Here is a 15994-nt window from a genome sequence, read left to right as displayed (position 1 = left end):
AATTACCCGAGACACAGCAACTCAAAGCGACAAAAACTGCAGTACCCGAACCAACAGCGACCCCGGAAACCGGAACCACCGAGACTCAGAAAAATGAAACAACAGAAACTCTCACAGCCTCAAAAGCAGAGAACATTCCGGACACGCTAGTTCCGGTACCACACGACACTGAAGCAGCCGAGACCACGGAAACCGAATATGCTGAGGCCCCGGAGAGCGAGCCGCTGCCGGAGGCTGACATCAGCAGCGACGACGATGTAAACCTATATGCTACCCCGGAACCGGACTACATAACTCCGGAACTGGATGCATCTGAGACCCAAGAAGATAGATGGGAGCCTGTCACCAGAAAAAAACAGACGGAGACAACAGAGGACGACTGGCAGATGCCCAACAGAACACAACAAATCCAAAATAATAGAAACTTCTAAAAGATGATGTCCAAGAGATGAAGGGGATCAGCTACGAAATGTGTGGGAACCCCAGCAACTAGGAATATCAAAAGTCAAGTCAAAGTCAAGTTTTCATTTACGCTGCGTATAAGTCGGGAAAACTATGTAGCTAAATAAAGATCCCTTCTTAATTTTAAGTTGCAGTATGTTAACATTCCTAAGAGAAAATCAGTCGGATAATATCCATCCATGCATCGAAAACTGGAACAATACTCGCGAGGCATTAGTAAACCATCTCCAATATATTATATTATCTATATCAAGTTAGACTTGACGACAATCGTCCAAGGCGACAACTTTTATGAAGAGTTTCAAGTCATCAGCAAACAACATAAACATAAACATAGCATTTTTAATTACCAATGCTATGTCATTAATAAAAAAAACGTGAACAGCAATGGCCCCAATTTTGAGCCATGAGGCACACCAGAAAATGTTTTAAATGTCTGTGACTGATAGAGGCCGTATGTTTTCCAATGATAACTCCGTACCACTCTTATGAATAGGAGTATCCTTCGACATCTTCCATGCTTCCGGAAAGATACCCGTCCCCACTGTCCAGTTGAATATATATGAAAGTGGCATTTGACAAAGTCAATACAGCCCTTTAAAAAAAATGTTGGAACATATTATGCGGTATCTAAGAGCGAGAATTCTTAATTTTTTTAATAAAATCTAAACACGTCACCCTCATCAATTGTCAACAGAAGATATCAACGGATTGGGCACCGCATGATCGTTTTATCTACATATATATGAACGCGACAAACAAGTATGTCTAAACGCGACCATTCATGCAGCGTCTCGAGACAATGGTGTCGCGTGTGAAACGGCTCTAGGATTAAAACATGTATTGCTAATTCCAACCTTCGATATAAGACTGTACCGAGGGAAGAGAAATAACAAATTATACAATTGAACGAACCTGATGTATTGGCCTGTATTCTGAATAAGAACAACCCGGCTTAGGATCTTCAACATCACATAATGGGTCTATTTCATCTTCAATAGTCTCGCGCTTGATGACGGATAGTTGATCATCCGTCTCAGGTTTTATATTAGAGAGGTCCGCTAAAAGATACTGAAAGAAATATTATGGTTAACACAGTAAAACCACTTTCACTTGAATGACTAATACTTATAGTCAAAATGAATTAGAAGATAACCTGCCCTAACCCAAATGTATCGTAGCTGTCAAAATGTATATTCGAGTTATTTTTTAATTCAACGTTTAATGTCATTGTATGTCTCCACGGAGTTTGTAAAAAAGCAACATATTATAATAATATATTAATCGTCGTTAATCACAATACAGAGTGATTGTAAAAGAAATCTGTTTCCAAAAACTAACCTCGAAATTGCAACTTGAAACGTCGGCATTCTCCTGCTTTATATGAGTGCGAACTTCCGGGTTGATTGGGTAGGTACCTAGTTTGCGTATCAAACAAAGGCTTGCCTTCTGTATCAGATTGTTCTCCATCACATTCTCGCTTTACGTCCATTTTAATGGAAAATATGTCAGGAATAACGTGACAAACAGGATCCATTCAAGGTACATTAATTTAAGAGAAGTGTTGCCGCAATACGTAATCATTTATTATGTATGGCCGAAATACTGAATTGTCTATATCGTGGATGCGATTAAACAATAAACTGTGTATTAATAGATTTAAGTTTTGTACTATTCTATTTGACTAGGTAGTTTTCTACCACTCGGGTTTTGCCTTTCGATATTTTCAAGCACTACACGTATTCACCAATGGCAAATACACACTAACAGCGTAGGAAGGTATACTGTTACACCCATGACTATTGGGACTCTCCCGATAGTCTTAATTACCTACGTAATTATTATGTGTAACCATGTCACCTGACCTCTAGTCAACAATGGGCGTACGTACATCCAAAATTCCTAAATTAACTGTCAAAATATTCAACATGTACCTACTTAACACGTAAGAATTATTGTTTATCAAATTATAATAATAGTACCTATGTCAGGGAAGAATGTGATTGTGCCGAATAAAATAAACGAAAGCCAAAGAAACTTAATATTCAGGAGTAGGTAGGTATGTAAAAAGAAAAGATGGCATCACTGCTCAATGTAAAAAGAGTACAATAGAAAAAATAGGCACATAGTCGCGGGAGGTCGTGGTATTGAGTTCGTGAATTCCCTCGCTAAAAACTTAACAACAAAACGAATTCAGATAATTAATAATAATTAGAATATAAGCGATATAATTAGCATTAGGAACGTAACAATATAAGATTAATTTTGATACTGTTAAACATAATTCCTTGTGAAAATAACCGTTCAAAATATAAAGCAACTTGTTCAACAAAGAAAGACATTTAATTTTTGTGAATCCCGGGTCCTACCAACATCCCGAGCTAGCCACAGGACCAGAGATATCTCAATACCTACACTAATATTTTTAACCTATATAATAAATCAATTAATACAATAAAGTAGGGAAACTTTATTGCCTACCCATTCAGTAAGGCTCAAGTAGTAGGTAAGTATAACGAAAAAGGCCATGTCTTTTGACGTTGCCTTGTCTATCCGTGCATGATGCAAATCACACCCAATGTACGTGTGCCTGGCTTAAAATACGTGTGGCATTTGGTTTGTATTGCACTGACAGATATGTTGTTTTGCCGCGTTGATGATTAATATTGTATTTAACAACATCTGTAGAAGAAAACTTGAAAATAGAATAAATGCAGATGGGCCATTTTGCCATTTGAAAACCGAGATGCGCTGATCTCGTTATGATTGAGGAAATGCTCATTTTCATTTTCGCTTCATTGTTTTGTTTTGACAACAAAACATTATATAATTATTATTAAGGTGTATCACTGAGTCAAGTTAGCGTTTGTATCTATTATTAATTGATATTAGTTTCGACGGTAAACACTTTTCAGTATTGTGGCAACACTTTTCTAATATTAACCTGAATGTATCATGTCTGTCACGTTGTTCCTGCCATATTTACACTTAACATGGATGTAAAGCAAGAATGTGATGGAGAACACTCCAATATAGAAGGCAAGCCTTTGTTTGACACGCTGACTAGCCATCCGAACAACCCGGACCCTCGCACTCATGTAACGCAAGAGAATGCGGACGTTTCAAGTTGCAATTTCGAGGTTAGTTTTTGGAAACTAAGTTATTTTACAATAACATTAGATTGCGAATAACAATGATTGGTTTAATATTATAAACTGTGCTTTTTAACAAACTATGTAGGAACATAAGTTGATATTAAACTTTGTTTAAAAAAAATACATGTTTATACAATACAAATACAATACATGTGATATAGGTTAGGTTATCTACCTATTCATATTAAATATAATTATTATACATCGTTGTACGGACGTTACATAAACTGGAATTGGTTTTATAGTTCTATATATGCTTTTAATAATGCTTTTTTCAGTACCATAAGGCGGACCTCTCCGATAAAACATTCGATAATCAACCAGCTGTCGTCAAGCGCGAGATTATTGATGATATATCACACCCATTATATGATCAAGATCCTCAACAAGGTTGTTCGTATTCAGATTATAGGCCAATACATCAGGTTCGTTCAATTGTACGTAGGTATATGTGCCGTTTTCTTCCATTGATGCCGTCTTATATTGAAGTTTTGAATTTGTAATGCAACTTTGAATATTGATTAGGAACCATTATATTATAAGTCGGTCAAACTTGTTTCCTTTATTGATTGCGGAGTAGATTCTAGCTATTGGCAATTGCTAAAACAAATATGTTGAGACAGTTATGAGTAGGTATATACATCTTTTGTTAAATCACGGAAATATATTTAAATATGATGATTTATACATCACATGCATTCGAATGTAAAGCAATAATTAATGCGATTATCTAAAATTGTGCTCAATTGTTTGGTGAATAAAATTAATCGCCCGTAAGTCATTTTTATGTAGGAAATAGAAGCATATTGTCTATAAAAAGAACTACTTGCAGCCATAAAATACCATAAACGGAAGCAATATCTACGTGAAATGGGGTGAGAATAGACCAATTCTATTGTCAAAACTTTTTGTAACATTAATGTAAGCCTCAAATTTACTAAATTACCTACCATGCTGCATGACAACATAAATTTAAGCATTCCAGCTAAACGGTTTGACAGGTCAAAACTGGCCTACTGCGCATGCGTTATAAATAAACCGGAATAGTTTTAGATATAACGTTTAGTTCACTGTACCAGCAAACTTGAAACCATTTTCTGACCGTCAGAAGTGGTTTGGTTTGGATTTTTCTGTTCGTACACGTTTAGTTACTAAATTACTCGCCTTTTGAATAAACTACTCGCCTGATCCGAACCGGGCTTAAGGGTGTCTCCATGAGCGCAGCGATAAAATCAAACCTCATTGACGTGCCTATTCAATCGTGAAGACTCGACACCTGAATGGCAATTTTTGAACAAAGCGGTACGCAAACAAGAAGCAAAACGCAACAGTATTTTCAAAGGAGGCATAGTGCTTCAAACGGTGTCCAATAATGCAACAAAAATACTGAATGCACATTTATGGTCGCGTAAGAGTTTGCATTATATTTTTGTCTATGCTCACATGACAGCTAGTGTGAGTTGTCATTAGATTTTCCATCCTGGAAATGAATATATCTGCCAATGGTTTCGATAACCGGAATCGTTTCACAAAAGCCTCGTCTGTCATTTTGAATGGATCCGTCCGGTTACCAACTCTTAACAACAAAATTTCAGCGTGAATCACTTCCATTTTGGATACGTGTAAAATAACCTAAAATGTGGTAATGACATTATCATATTATTTAATCAGTACTTATTAGTTTTCGCTGAATTCTTAAAACGATTGATTGTTAAAGAACATGCTTACTTCAATATTTTACCTTATAATAGTATTATTACAATATTCAGTACCCACGACAATGTGAACGGAACTTCCGGTGTATTTTACAAACCTAATATTGCTAAAATATCTATGTTTCTGTATAACCAAACACAATAAATACTTAATTGAGAATTTAAATACACAACAACACTTCCAACGGTAATATGTAAAAGACAAAAAACAATAAATAAAGAGCCTTTAACATTACGTTCCGACATTTAATCTGTTTACCTTCTGTCAAAATTAGCGCCTCAACCGTCAAAGCTTATGAAGCTCAAAAGCCTCCGCCACTTTCAGACGCGGTTGTCAAAATCTAATAAGAAATTAAATTTTTCATACATTCTAATCACCTTCTCATACAATGACTTCGATACTGCTTCGTAAAAAATTGCTCTTCTAGGTGGTCATAGTCTAGAAACTTTACATTCTTTATGTCGTTTGATTTTTTATATTGTTAGTGTAAATGTTTTGATTGATTTATGTTTGTATTTTATTTCTTGACAGACTCCGCTCGTAAACCGCGACATGTATTGTATGATAGCACCTGATATCTTTGAGAGACAATCTGCACAGTTATTTGGTGAAATAGAAGTGCAAGAAATGGACATCAAAAAGGAAATAGCGCTTACTTCTGCGAAACAAGTCCGTCTAAGGTTACACAGAGCTTCATTTTTCGATAGAAATATTGTTTGCAACGTGTGTTGTAATTTTTTTTCAACTGTGCACATTTTGAAGTACCATAAACGTATGCACGATGCGTCGCTGTTTTTAGGTGAAGTGACTTTTCCATGCGCACAAGCCGTCGACAAAAGCAGTCACTTGTATGAAAAGTTTGATGCGTCAACGTTTGGCAGTGGTTCACAGGTAACTCATATAATTAATATATATGCTCATTTGATTATTGTTGTAAGGTATATAATGTATTATAATACATTGTCATCTGATACGTATCTGTATACTATACTAAACTTATATATATATTATATTGTAATACAAAATGGGTATCATCCAGCGGCAAAGGGTGTAAATAGGCTGCTAATATTCAACATAAATATGGTGCACACAAAACTTAATCGTTCGTATCTACGTATTTATTTTCATTGAAGTAACACCAAAATAATTTACTGATAGTTTTTAAAATTTAACAAAATCCCTGTGAACCTAAGCCTCAATATATTATATCATACAGAATTTTTGATATTTTATAGATGGAAGAATATTTTTTATTTATTTTGGTTGGGTATAGGTAAGGCTTAATGGATTTTAAAAAACTAACCCAGCCATCTGTAATATGTACTCTTAATCGAACTAAACAAACAAGAATGACCACAAGATTTCACTATTTTGTCGGATTGCTCATAACATTGGAATGTCGTTCGGTGATTATACATTCACCTACCAAATTAAGTCATAATTTGGGGGCCAGCGATGAAAAAAAGAGCTCTGGGAAACCCTTTCTGGCTAATCGTAATGATGATACTGTTACATAATATTAATAATGTTGTTATTTTCAGAAGTGTGAAAACGGTCTGATGAATATTAAGTATGAGAATAATGATGAGGGAGTCAACATCAATGAAGAATTTGTTGATAATGCAATTCGCCAAATAAATGCTGAGTTAACTCAACCTGGCTCCTCTAATCTACAATACAAGTCATTAGACCAGGTATGTTAAATTACATAGTTGTTTTTTTTAAATCCGATGAAACTTTGAATTGTAAAAAAAACTACAAGTTACAATTTACAAAAAAATATTATTTTTCGAAAAATCGATACCTTCATGGCATTAACAGAAAATGATGTTGGGCATGTGGCCTTAGTATTCTCAATTAACCAAATTCTGGGTGCCCAATTTGGTCTAATTTTATTATATCTAGTTGAAAATAAATCACCGTTTTTTAAAATAAATCCATCATATTTAAATCAAAATATTAATCATGGTTTGACAATGATTTCCGTTGACCTTAACGTGAGCTTTGGCCCCATTTTTGAAGAATTGTGCGTCGATGCAACCAGCGCGTAAACCACATGAAATTGTGCATTACTCTAGATGTAATGAATTCTAGGGAGTCTTCTGGATTAGTCTTTTTTCGTGTGGACAATTTTCCTTATTAACAAACGCGTGCAAACATGAGCGTCATCGCTAAACGCAATTTTGCGGTAAATTGAAGTTACAAGTTGCGTAAATCGACAACAGATTTTCCAAGTAAATTTGGATAATTTATTATTGTTTGTTGGTTGAGTGGTTCTGTTCATGAAGAATTGCAAGGCTAGGTATACTGATCATTAGGTATGCTCACATACTGTAACTTAAGGGCGGACATGCTCTGCGTAGGTCAAAATTGAGTTTTTATTGTATTTTCAAACCATGATCCGGACATTCCTTAAACGTTGTAGATAATCTATTTATATGATTTTGAAGCCTTATTATCCTTTATATTTATTTTAAATCAATTAAAAATAATTAAATTAAAAATCTTTTTTTTTTAAACGGTACATGTTCAAACACGCGCGTTAACATGATCTTACTCCCTACTTGTCACTTTCTCAATTTCACAATTTTTCAAAAAAACAATACCTTATTTTTATGTCAATAATTATTATAAAGCGATCATTATTCGTAGGATGTGCATCACACTTAAATGGTCAAAAACATAGCTTATAATTAGTATCTTTAGAATTATCTTCAAATGTGTTAATCTTGCCTTTTTTTTGAATAATAAAATGCCTAATTCTTGTCAAATTTGGGATCACAGAGATTATCAATATAATTTTTTATCCTAAATATTTTACTAAAATTATCTCGTCATTAATTATACTAATAGTTTTATAATTGCGTTTAAAAATTAATAAATGCAAAGAATCTTAACACCACTGCACATTCATGTACCGAAATATGACTATATTCTAAAACATTAGAGCGAGAGGTTTAAAAGAATACAATTTTATGTAATAAAAATACTTTATGCAGTCATCAAATGTTTAAAATAAATATAAATGATAATACGGCTTCAAAATTATATAAATAGATTATCTACCACGTTTAAGGAATGTCCAGTATCATGGTTTGAAAATGCAATAAAAGCTCCATTTTGACCTACGCTGAGCATGTACCCCTTAAAGTTTAGAAGTATTTTTATTTAGCTACATATTTTTCCGACTTATACGTAAATGAAAACTCTGCACTTCTTGGTAATATTTGTTTGCGTGTCTCTGATAATTATCTTAGAAATCGAGTGCATCCATTTTTTGTTTGTTGGGCAATAAGTTTGTACAACCAAATCACATTAGATATTGACATATTTCACCTGCGTCAGGATGAGTATAAGTTGGCAATGTTTTATAAATTCTTAAAATAGGGTCTGCTTAGCTCATCCGGTGACTACCTTGTTATTTTAATTTTTTAATGTCCACACTAATTCTACTGTTTTAATGGTCATCTTTTTTTTTCTTTAATATATATGTAATACTCTTTTATTAATATTTATTTTCTTCTAAATGTCATGTTTTGAACGTCTTATATTAATAATTTGTAATGTTCACCACAATTAAAATATATATATATATATAAATATCAACAAGTGAGCGCAGTGTAACGTATCGATTTGACAGAAAAACACTTAACAAAAGACATGGTATCAGTGCTATATTAGGAAACATTGGAACATATTAAGTATATTTTATTGATATTTTTTACATAGTATTGCTTTGAATATATTAACATTCCTATTCTTTTTGTAGATTTCTACCCGGAAGTGTTTTGCAGTACGTAAGAGTAAACCATTGGACATCGTTAAAAAATATTCTGTTGATAATGACCCGAGTAACAACAAAATAGCACATGCAATCAATAAAAACATAAAAATGATGTTGCAGCATACGGAAATAACCATTGATGAACAGAACATCAAACATGAATTTCAGAAATTATATTTGCCAAAAGAGGTTCGAATTAAGTTGAGAAGAGTTACATATTTTCCACGTAACTTTATTTGTAACAATTGTTGTGGAGTGTTTGACACCGTAAAACATCTAAATCATCACTACATTTCATGCACGGAGTCTCAGCATCCTAAGTTATATAAAACACATATTGGTAAAAAACCACATCAGTGTGATGTGTGTTTTAAAAATTTTCTGCAAATGGGTAACCTTAAAAAACATAAAATGATACACACTGGTGAAAAACCATATCAATGCGATGTGTGTTTTAAAAAGTTCAACGCAAATAATATACTGAAAAGACATAAAATTATCCATACTGGTGAAAAACCAAATCAATGCGATGTATGTTTAAAGAATTTCCAGCAGATTGGTACTCTCAAAATACATAAAATGACTCACACTGTTGAAAAACCACATCAATGCGATGTTTGTTTAAAGAAATTTCAGCAAATTTGTGATCTCAAAAAACATAAAATGACACATACTGGTGAAAAACCACATCAATGCGATGTATGTTCTAAAAAGTTCATCAGAAATAGTGTTTTAAAATTACATAAAATGACACACACTGGCGAAAAACCACATCAATGCGATGTGTGTTTTAAAAAATTTCTGCATATGGGTAATTTTAAAACACACCAATTGACACATACTGGTAAAAAACCACATCAATGCGATGTGTGTTCTAAAAAGTTCATCACAAAAAGTAAACTCAAACAACATAAAATGACACATACGGGTGAAAAACCACATCAATGCAATGTGTGTTTTAAAATATTCTCTCTAAGTAGTTATCTCAAAACACATAAAATGACCCATACTGGTGAAAAACCACATCATTGCGATGTGTGTTTAAAAAAGTTCATCTCAACTAGTAATCTCAAAAAACATAAAATGACACACACTGGTGAAAAACCACATCAATGCGATGTGTGTTTTAAAAAATTTCTGCAAAATGGACATTTAAAAACACATAAAATGACACATAGTGGTAAAAAACCACATCAATGCGATGTGTGTTCTAAAAAGTTCATCACAAAAAGTAAACTCAAACAACATAAAATGACACATACGGGTGAAAAACCACATCAATGCAATGTGTGTTTTAAAACATTCATCACAAAAAATCAACTCAAAAAACATAAATTGAACCATACTGGTGAAAAACCACATCAATGCGATGTGTGTTCTAAAAAGTTCATCGAAAATAGTAAACTAAAGTTACATCAAATGACACATACGGGTGAAAAACCACATCAATGCGATGTGTGTTCTAAAAAGTTCATCACAAAAAGTAAACTCAAACAACATAGAATGACACATACGGGTGAAAAACCACATCAATGCAATGTGTGTTTTAAAACATTCATCACAAAAAATCAACTCAAAAAACATAAATTGAACCATACTGGTGAAAAACCACATCAATGCGATGTGGTTTAATAAAATAAAATTGCATCATTCGAGTTCATTCATTCAATGATATATCCTGGAAATTTCTTGGTTAGTACGTAAATGGATGCTGCCTTGAACACTATAGTATCTCTCTTCTTTTCTTGGTCGTGCACTCATGGCTGAGGATCGTGACCACATTTCAATTTCGCCAGCCTTTGAGCGACCAAGACTTTCCATCCTTCTCGATCTTTATAGTATATGTAGACGAAAACGAAGTGATTATTGGGTGCCTCCTGAATAGGATCATCCTAAGAAACATTTTCCGCAGAATTTCGAATGTGTGTATCAAGCCTTGATTATTTCTTATAATTCGGTCTCACATTACTTATTGATACATCCCCGGAGAAATGTTCCTTCATTGACGTCCACCATGGAACGATTGCAATTTTTGTAAAATCAATAAATATGTATTAATACTATCGACCAAATGTATGGATGAGGATTTAGGTATGTATAAGTCTATATTAGGTAAGTTTATATGTATCTTTTTTAAAAAATGTTATAAAAAAGAATCTAAAAGTATAACACTAATATCTCTTTAATTAACCCCATCAATTATTTTTCTTAGAATTGACGATTTACACCTCTTGAATGTAGTATTTTTATTGTTCATAAAGAATAATGATCTATTATTATGTTTTGACGATTTATTATTATATGCTTTCGAGTGTATTGTTATTAATAAGATAGGGTTTTTTACTGACACTTCAACTATTCATAATTTGTTTATTGTATTTTTTGTAACCTTTGACTTGATAGGTAGGTAATGGAGTTTTACCTACTTTATTGTATTGATTTATTATATAAGCTAAAGAGTTCGTTGACAGTGTGTTTACCTTTGGTGAGTGTACACGGCGCCTGAAGATGTTGAAAGGCGAAACCCGGGTCGCAAAAAACGTCTAAAATGGAATAGTACAGAGCTTGAATATATTAGAATAATTATTTATTTTGATAATAAAATGTTAGTCGTTATTTTGTTGGTGTGTGGTGAATTGTGCTATGTAAACGAACAAGATGAATGATAATACAGAATACTATAATTTACCCGTAGTAGAACAAGAATTGTAATTCAATGTAATCATTATAAAACCTAATTTTAAATGAAATGGCATATGTGTGTAACGTCATGCATTGTATGAGAGAGTCTTAGCCTGTGGGCCTCGTAGGGGCGGCCAGGTCGAGCGGAGCCAAAAAATGTATGGGGACCACCATGAAAGCGCGGAGAGTGAGCGGTAGACAGTCTGGCCGCTCGTCGAATTTGCAGCGTTTCAAGCGGCTAGCTAGTGGTGTGTCAAACAAAATTGACTGTTCCCTCGCCCTTCCTTTCCACGACTTCAAAAAACGTCTGCAATTGGTAGCGTTAGGTAGCCGCTGCTATGAATCTTTTGGATCACAAAATAGTTTGTGTTTTACGCGCGTCTTAGTTTGCTATTCATTTTTATTTGAAGGAAAATACCTACTAAGCCCATATTATTATAAATTACACTAGCATGTACCTATACTTTTAAGTTTTTTTTTTTTTAATATGTACAGGTATAAATAATCTAATGCATTTAAGTTTTGTACTATGTATTCCATTTGAGTCGTTTATTGCGACCCGGTTTTTGACTTACGGCATCTTCAGGCACTATACGCACTCATCAATAGTAAATAAACACTGTCAATAAATGCAGTTAATTATATCTTATATAATAAAATTAATACAACAAAGTAGGTACCTACCTATTGAGTCAAGATTACCTACATATTGCCTGAAGATGTCGAATGCAGAGATGCAGAATTCCTCCAACTCACACGTACGTGTACATATAAAAAATAAACCACCAATATTATGTGTCATCACTGTCATCTTCAATAATAATTGGATAGGGAAATAGATACGTTGTTATTGTTATTAGGTACGTTGGTAGTATTCTTTATCAAGTCTCTAAGCCCGCCACTGATATAGGTACACTGATGAAATTTATTTACGATAGTTTTAGATTTAAAATGCACATTAACCTTGATTTTGATATTAACAAGGTACACAATATGTAACAGAGCAAGGTTCCAATGAATTCGGCGAATGGTTGATAACCATTCCTCGTAGGTAACCAAGCTTCTTTGCCGGACGAACTATTTGGCGTATGTTTTTGGTCCTCGCACTATTAAGATATAAAAAAAGTCTATAGGTATTATAGCAGGTACGTCCAAAATATTGTAATTTTAAAATCGGAAATGTCTATTTTTAACTAAATAAAAATACATACCTACTATAATTACGTTATTCCTGCTCCATTGTATTTTTTTAATTATGCGGAACATAAAATGAAATATTATTATTATTATTATATTGCTGGCGACAAAATAATTTTGTTATGGGTGTAATAATAATAATGCCGATTGCTTACGCGGCAACTAATAACTTTCTTATTAATTTATTACGTCAGGTGTCATGTTTCTTGTCAAAACCATACGCGGTCAGCGCTGCGAAACCTTTTATTATTTTATTATATTATTTAATTCTGAATAAAATAATGTATAATTAATTTTTACCAGATTTTATATAATACTAGCTGAAGTACCCGGCTTCGCACGGGGTCGCTTCGTGGTTATATTTATCTTAGATATTTGAAAAATAATAAGAGGTTATTATTTATTTACTATTAAAATATCTGTGTAATACAATATGGCAATATGAAAATAATTATAATAGGAGTAAAGGTCAAACATAAGAACACTAAATTAAAATCGAATCCAAAATATGAAAACGTTATTAATGTTATAAATATGTAATAAAAAAAAATCAAAATTGGATAGAACAAACAAACAACAAACTTTGTATGTTATATAATAATAATTTAGAAACCGCACACAACTGCAAAAGTTTCATCGCAATCGGATGAATGGTATAGGAACGCATACGAATAGTAGAAGAAGATGATTTTCTAATTCAGAAACCTTCGTGGGCATGCGCATGACAACTCACCAAAGTTTCATTGCAATCGGATTAATGGTATAGGAACGCATACGAATAGAAGAAGAAGAAGATGGTTGTACTAATTCAAAAACCTTCGCGGGCTTGCGCACAACAACTGGTCAAAATGTCATCACAATCGGATGAATGGCATAAGAACGCATACAAATAGAAGAAGAAAAAGATGATTGTTGTAATTCAGAAACCTTTGCGGGCAAGGGCACAACAACTCACCAAAGTTTCATTGCAATCGGATGAATGGTATAGGAACGCATACGAATAGAAGAAGAAGAAGATGGTTGTACTAATTTAGAACTCTTCGCGGGCGTGCTCACAACTACTGGTCAAAATTTCATCGCAATCGGATGAATGGTATAAGAACGCATACAAATAGAAGAAAAAGAAAATAGTTGTAACAATTCAGAGACCTTTGCGGCGTGAGCACAACAGTTGATCAAGATTTCATTGCAATCGGATGAATGGTATAGGAACGCATACGAATAGAAGATAGAATAGGAGAAGAAGATGGTTGTACCAATTCAGAAACCTTCGCGGGTGTTGGCACAATTACTGACGAAAAATTTGTTGCAATCGGATGAATGGAATAGAAACGCATACGAATAGAAGAATATAGAATAGAAGAAGAAGAAGATAGTTGTACTAATTCAAAAACCATTGCGGGTGTTACCACAACAACTGACGAAGGTTTCATCGCAATCGGATAAATGGTATAGGGACCATACGAATAAAAGAAAATAGAATGAAGAAGAAGAAGAAGAAGATGGTTGTACTAATTCAGAAACCTTCGCGGGTGTAGGCACAATTACTAACGAAAATTTTATTGCAATCGGATGAATGGAATAGAAACGCATACGAATAGAAGAATATAGAATAGAAGAAGAAGAAGAAGATGGTTGTACTAATTAAAAAAACCATTGCGGGTGTTACCACAACAACTGATGAAGGTTTCATTGCAATCGGATGAATGGTATAGGGACCATACGAATAACCATTTACCAAAATTTCATGGCAATCGGATGAATGGTATAGGAACGCATACGGGACAGACACACAGACATACAGACAGACAGACATTCATTTTTATATATTAGTATAGCCTATACTCTTCCCGCAAGTGCAAGCAATAAGTTTACAAAGTTTTATCGCAATCGGATGAACGGTATGGCCGCGCATTAAATACGAACAAACAAACACACAAATATTAATTTTTATATATTAGATTATTATTAACGTTTCAAAAAATGCGCTTGTGCGTTACTAAACATTTCAAAGTTTTCAATTCTTATTGTTTTTTTTAGTAGTTCGGCATTTTTTCTGGTTCGGTTAATCTTATAGATATGCTGAGAATTCACTGTTTTTGTGAAATACGGGATTTTTACATATACAAATAAAACCCGCTTCTGTGTGGGGAATTATATACATAAACCTTTATCAATTTTGATCTAGTGACTGTCGGGCTATGTAAATTATTTATGTTTATTTACATAATATTTTCCATATTTAGCTTTGCATGTATAATAAAATGAACACTTTATAAAAATACACACTTGTTTACGTAGGCGAGTGTAGTCAAGATCTCAATAATTCTTCTTCTTCTTGGTCGTACACTCATGGCTGAGGATCGTGACCAAATTTGAATTTCGTCTTCCTTTGAGCGACCAAGACTTTCCATCCTTCTCGATCTTCCGCTTCTCTCAGGGCAGAATGGATGGTGCAATAATTCTTACATGATTACAAATTCACCAATACTAAAAACGTTGTGGAACCGCCATCATGTGCCGAGTTATGCCAAGTCCCAAATCAAGATAAATAAAAAAACATTATATAAACAGTTTTAAAGTTGCATATCAATTGTTTGCAAACATTTGTATAAAAACAATTCATAGATACTATTGTAAACAAATGTGCATTTTTTTGTATTTCGCCACGAATAGAAAACGTATGCAAACGCACAAACAAACATGCGAGCGTGGACGTGTCTACAGATTTTGTTTCACTAAAAGTAACGCCGTGTGGTCTTGACGAATGTTGTTTTGATTAAATCTCATAAATCTGTATGATACGGGCTGCCCAGACTACATTTAATTGATAACAATGTGTGCAGGTGAATACGTGCGTAGACTTACAAATGTTTTTAATGTGAATTTGTTAAGCGATATCAGTTTACAAACAATGTGGGTATTTTACAAAAAGATCATACAATACCCTCTGGTTATAATCCAAACAACTCTGTTCAGGTTCTCGATTTCTTTAAAT

The 15994-nt window shown here is 33.6% G+C and overlaps 1 long non-coding RNA gene across 1 annotated transcript; it reads left to right on the top strand.

Moving 5' to 3' along the window:
• Window positions 1-3389: 3389 nt before the first annotated feature.
• On the top strand, window positions 3390-10427 carry LOC147077334 (uncharacterized). The gene is made up of 5 exons (XR_015069441.1): window positions 3390-3602; window positions 3896-4042; window positions 5865-6224; window positions 6875-7027; window positions 9103-10427. It is a non-coding gene; the product is annotated as an uncharacterized LOC147077334 (long non-coding RNA).
• Window positions 10428-15994: the final 5567 nt, after the last annotated feature.

The sequence above is a fragment of the Rhyacophila brunnea genome, unplaced genomic scaffold (genome assembly GCF_057557595.1).
Source record: "Rhyacophila brunnea isolate RB1 unplaced genomic scaffold, BYU_Rbru_1.0 scaffold_13, whole genome shotgun sequence".
Lineage (NCBI taxonomy): Eukaryota > Metazoa > Arthropoda > Insecta > Trichoptera > Rhyacophilidae > Rhyacophila > Rhyacophila brunnea.
Note: the sequence above shows the minus strand (reverse complement) of the source record. Positions and strands in the feature narration are given on the sequence as shown.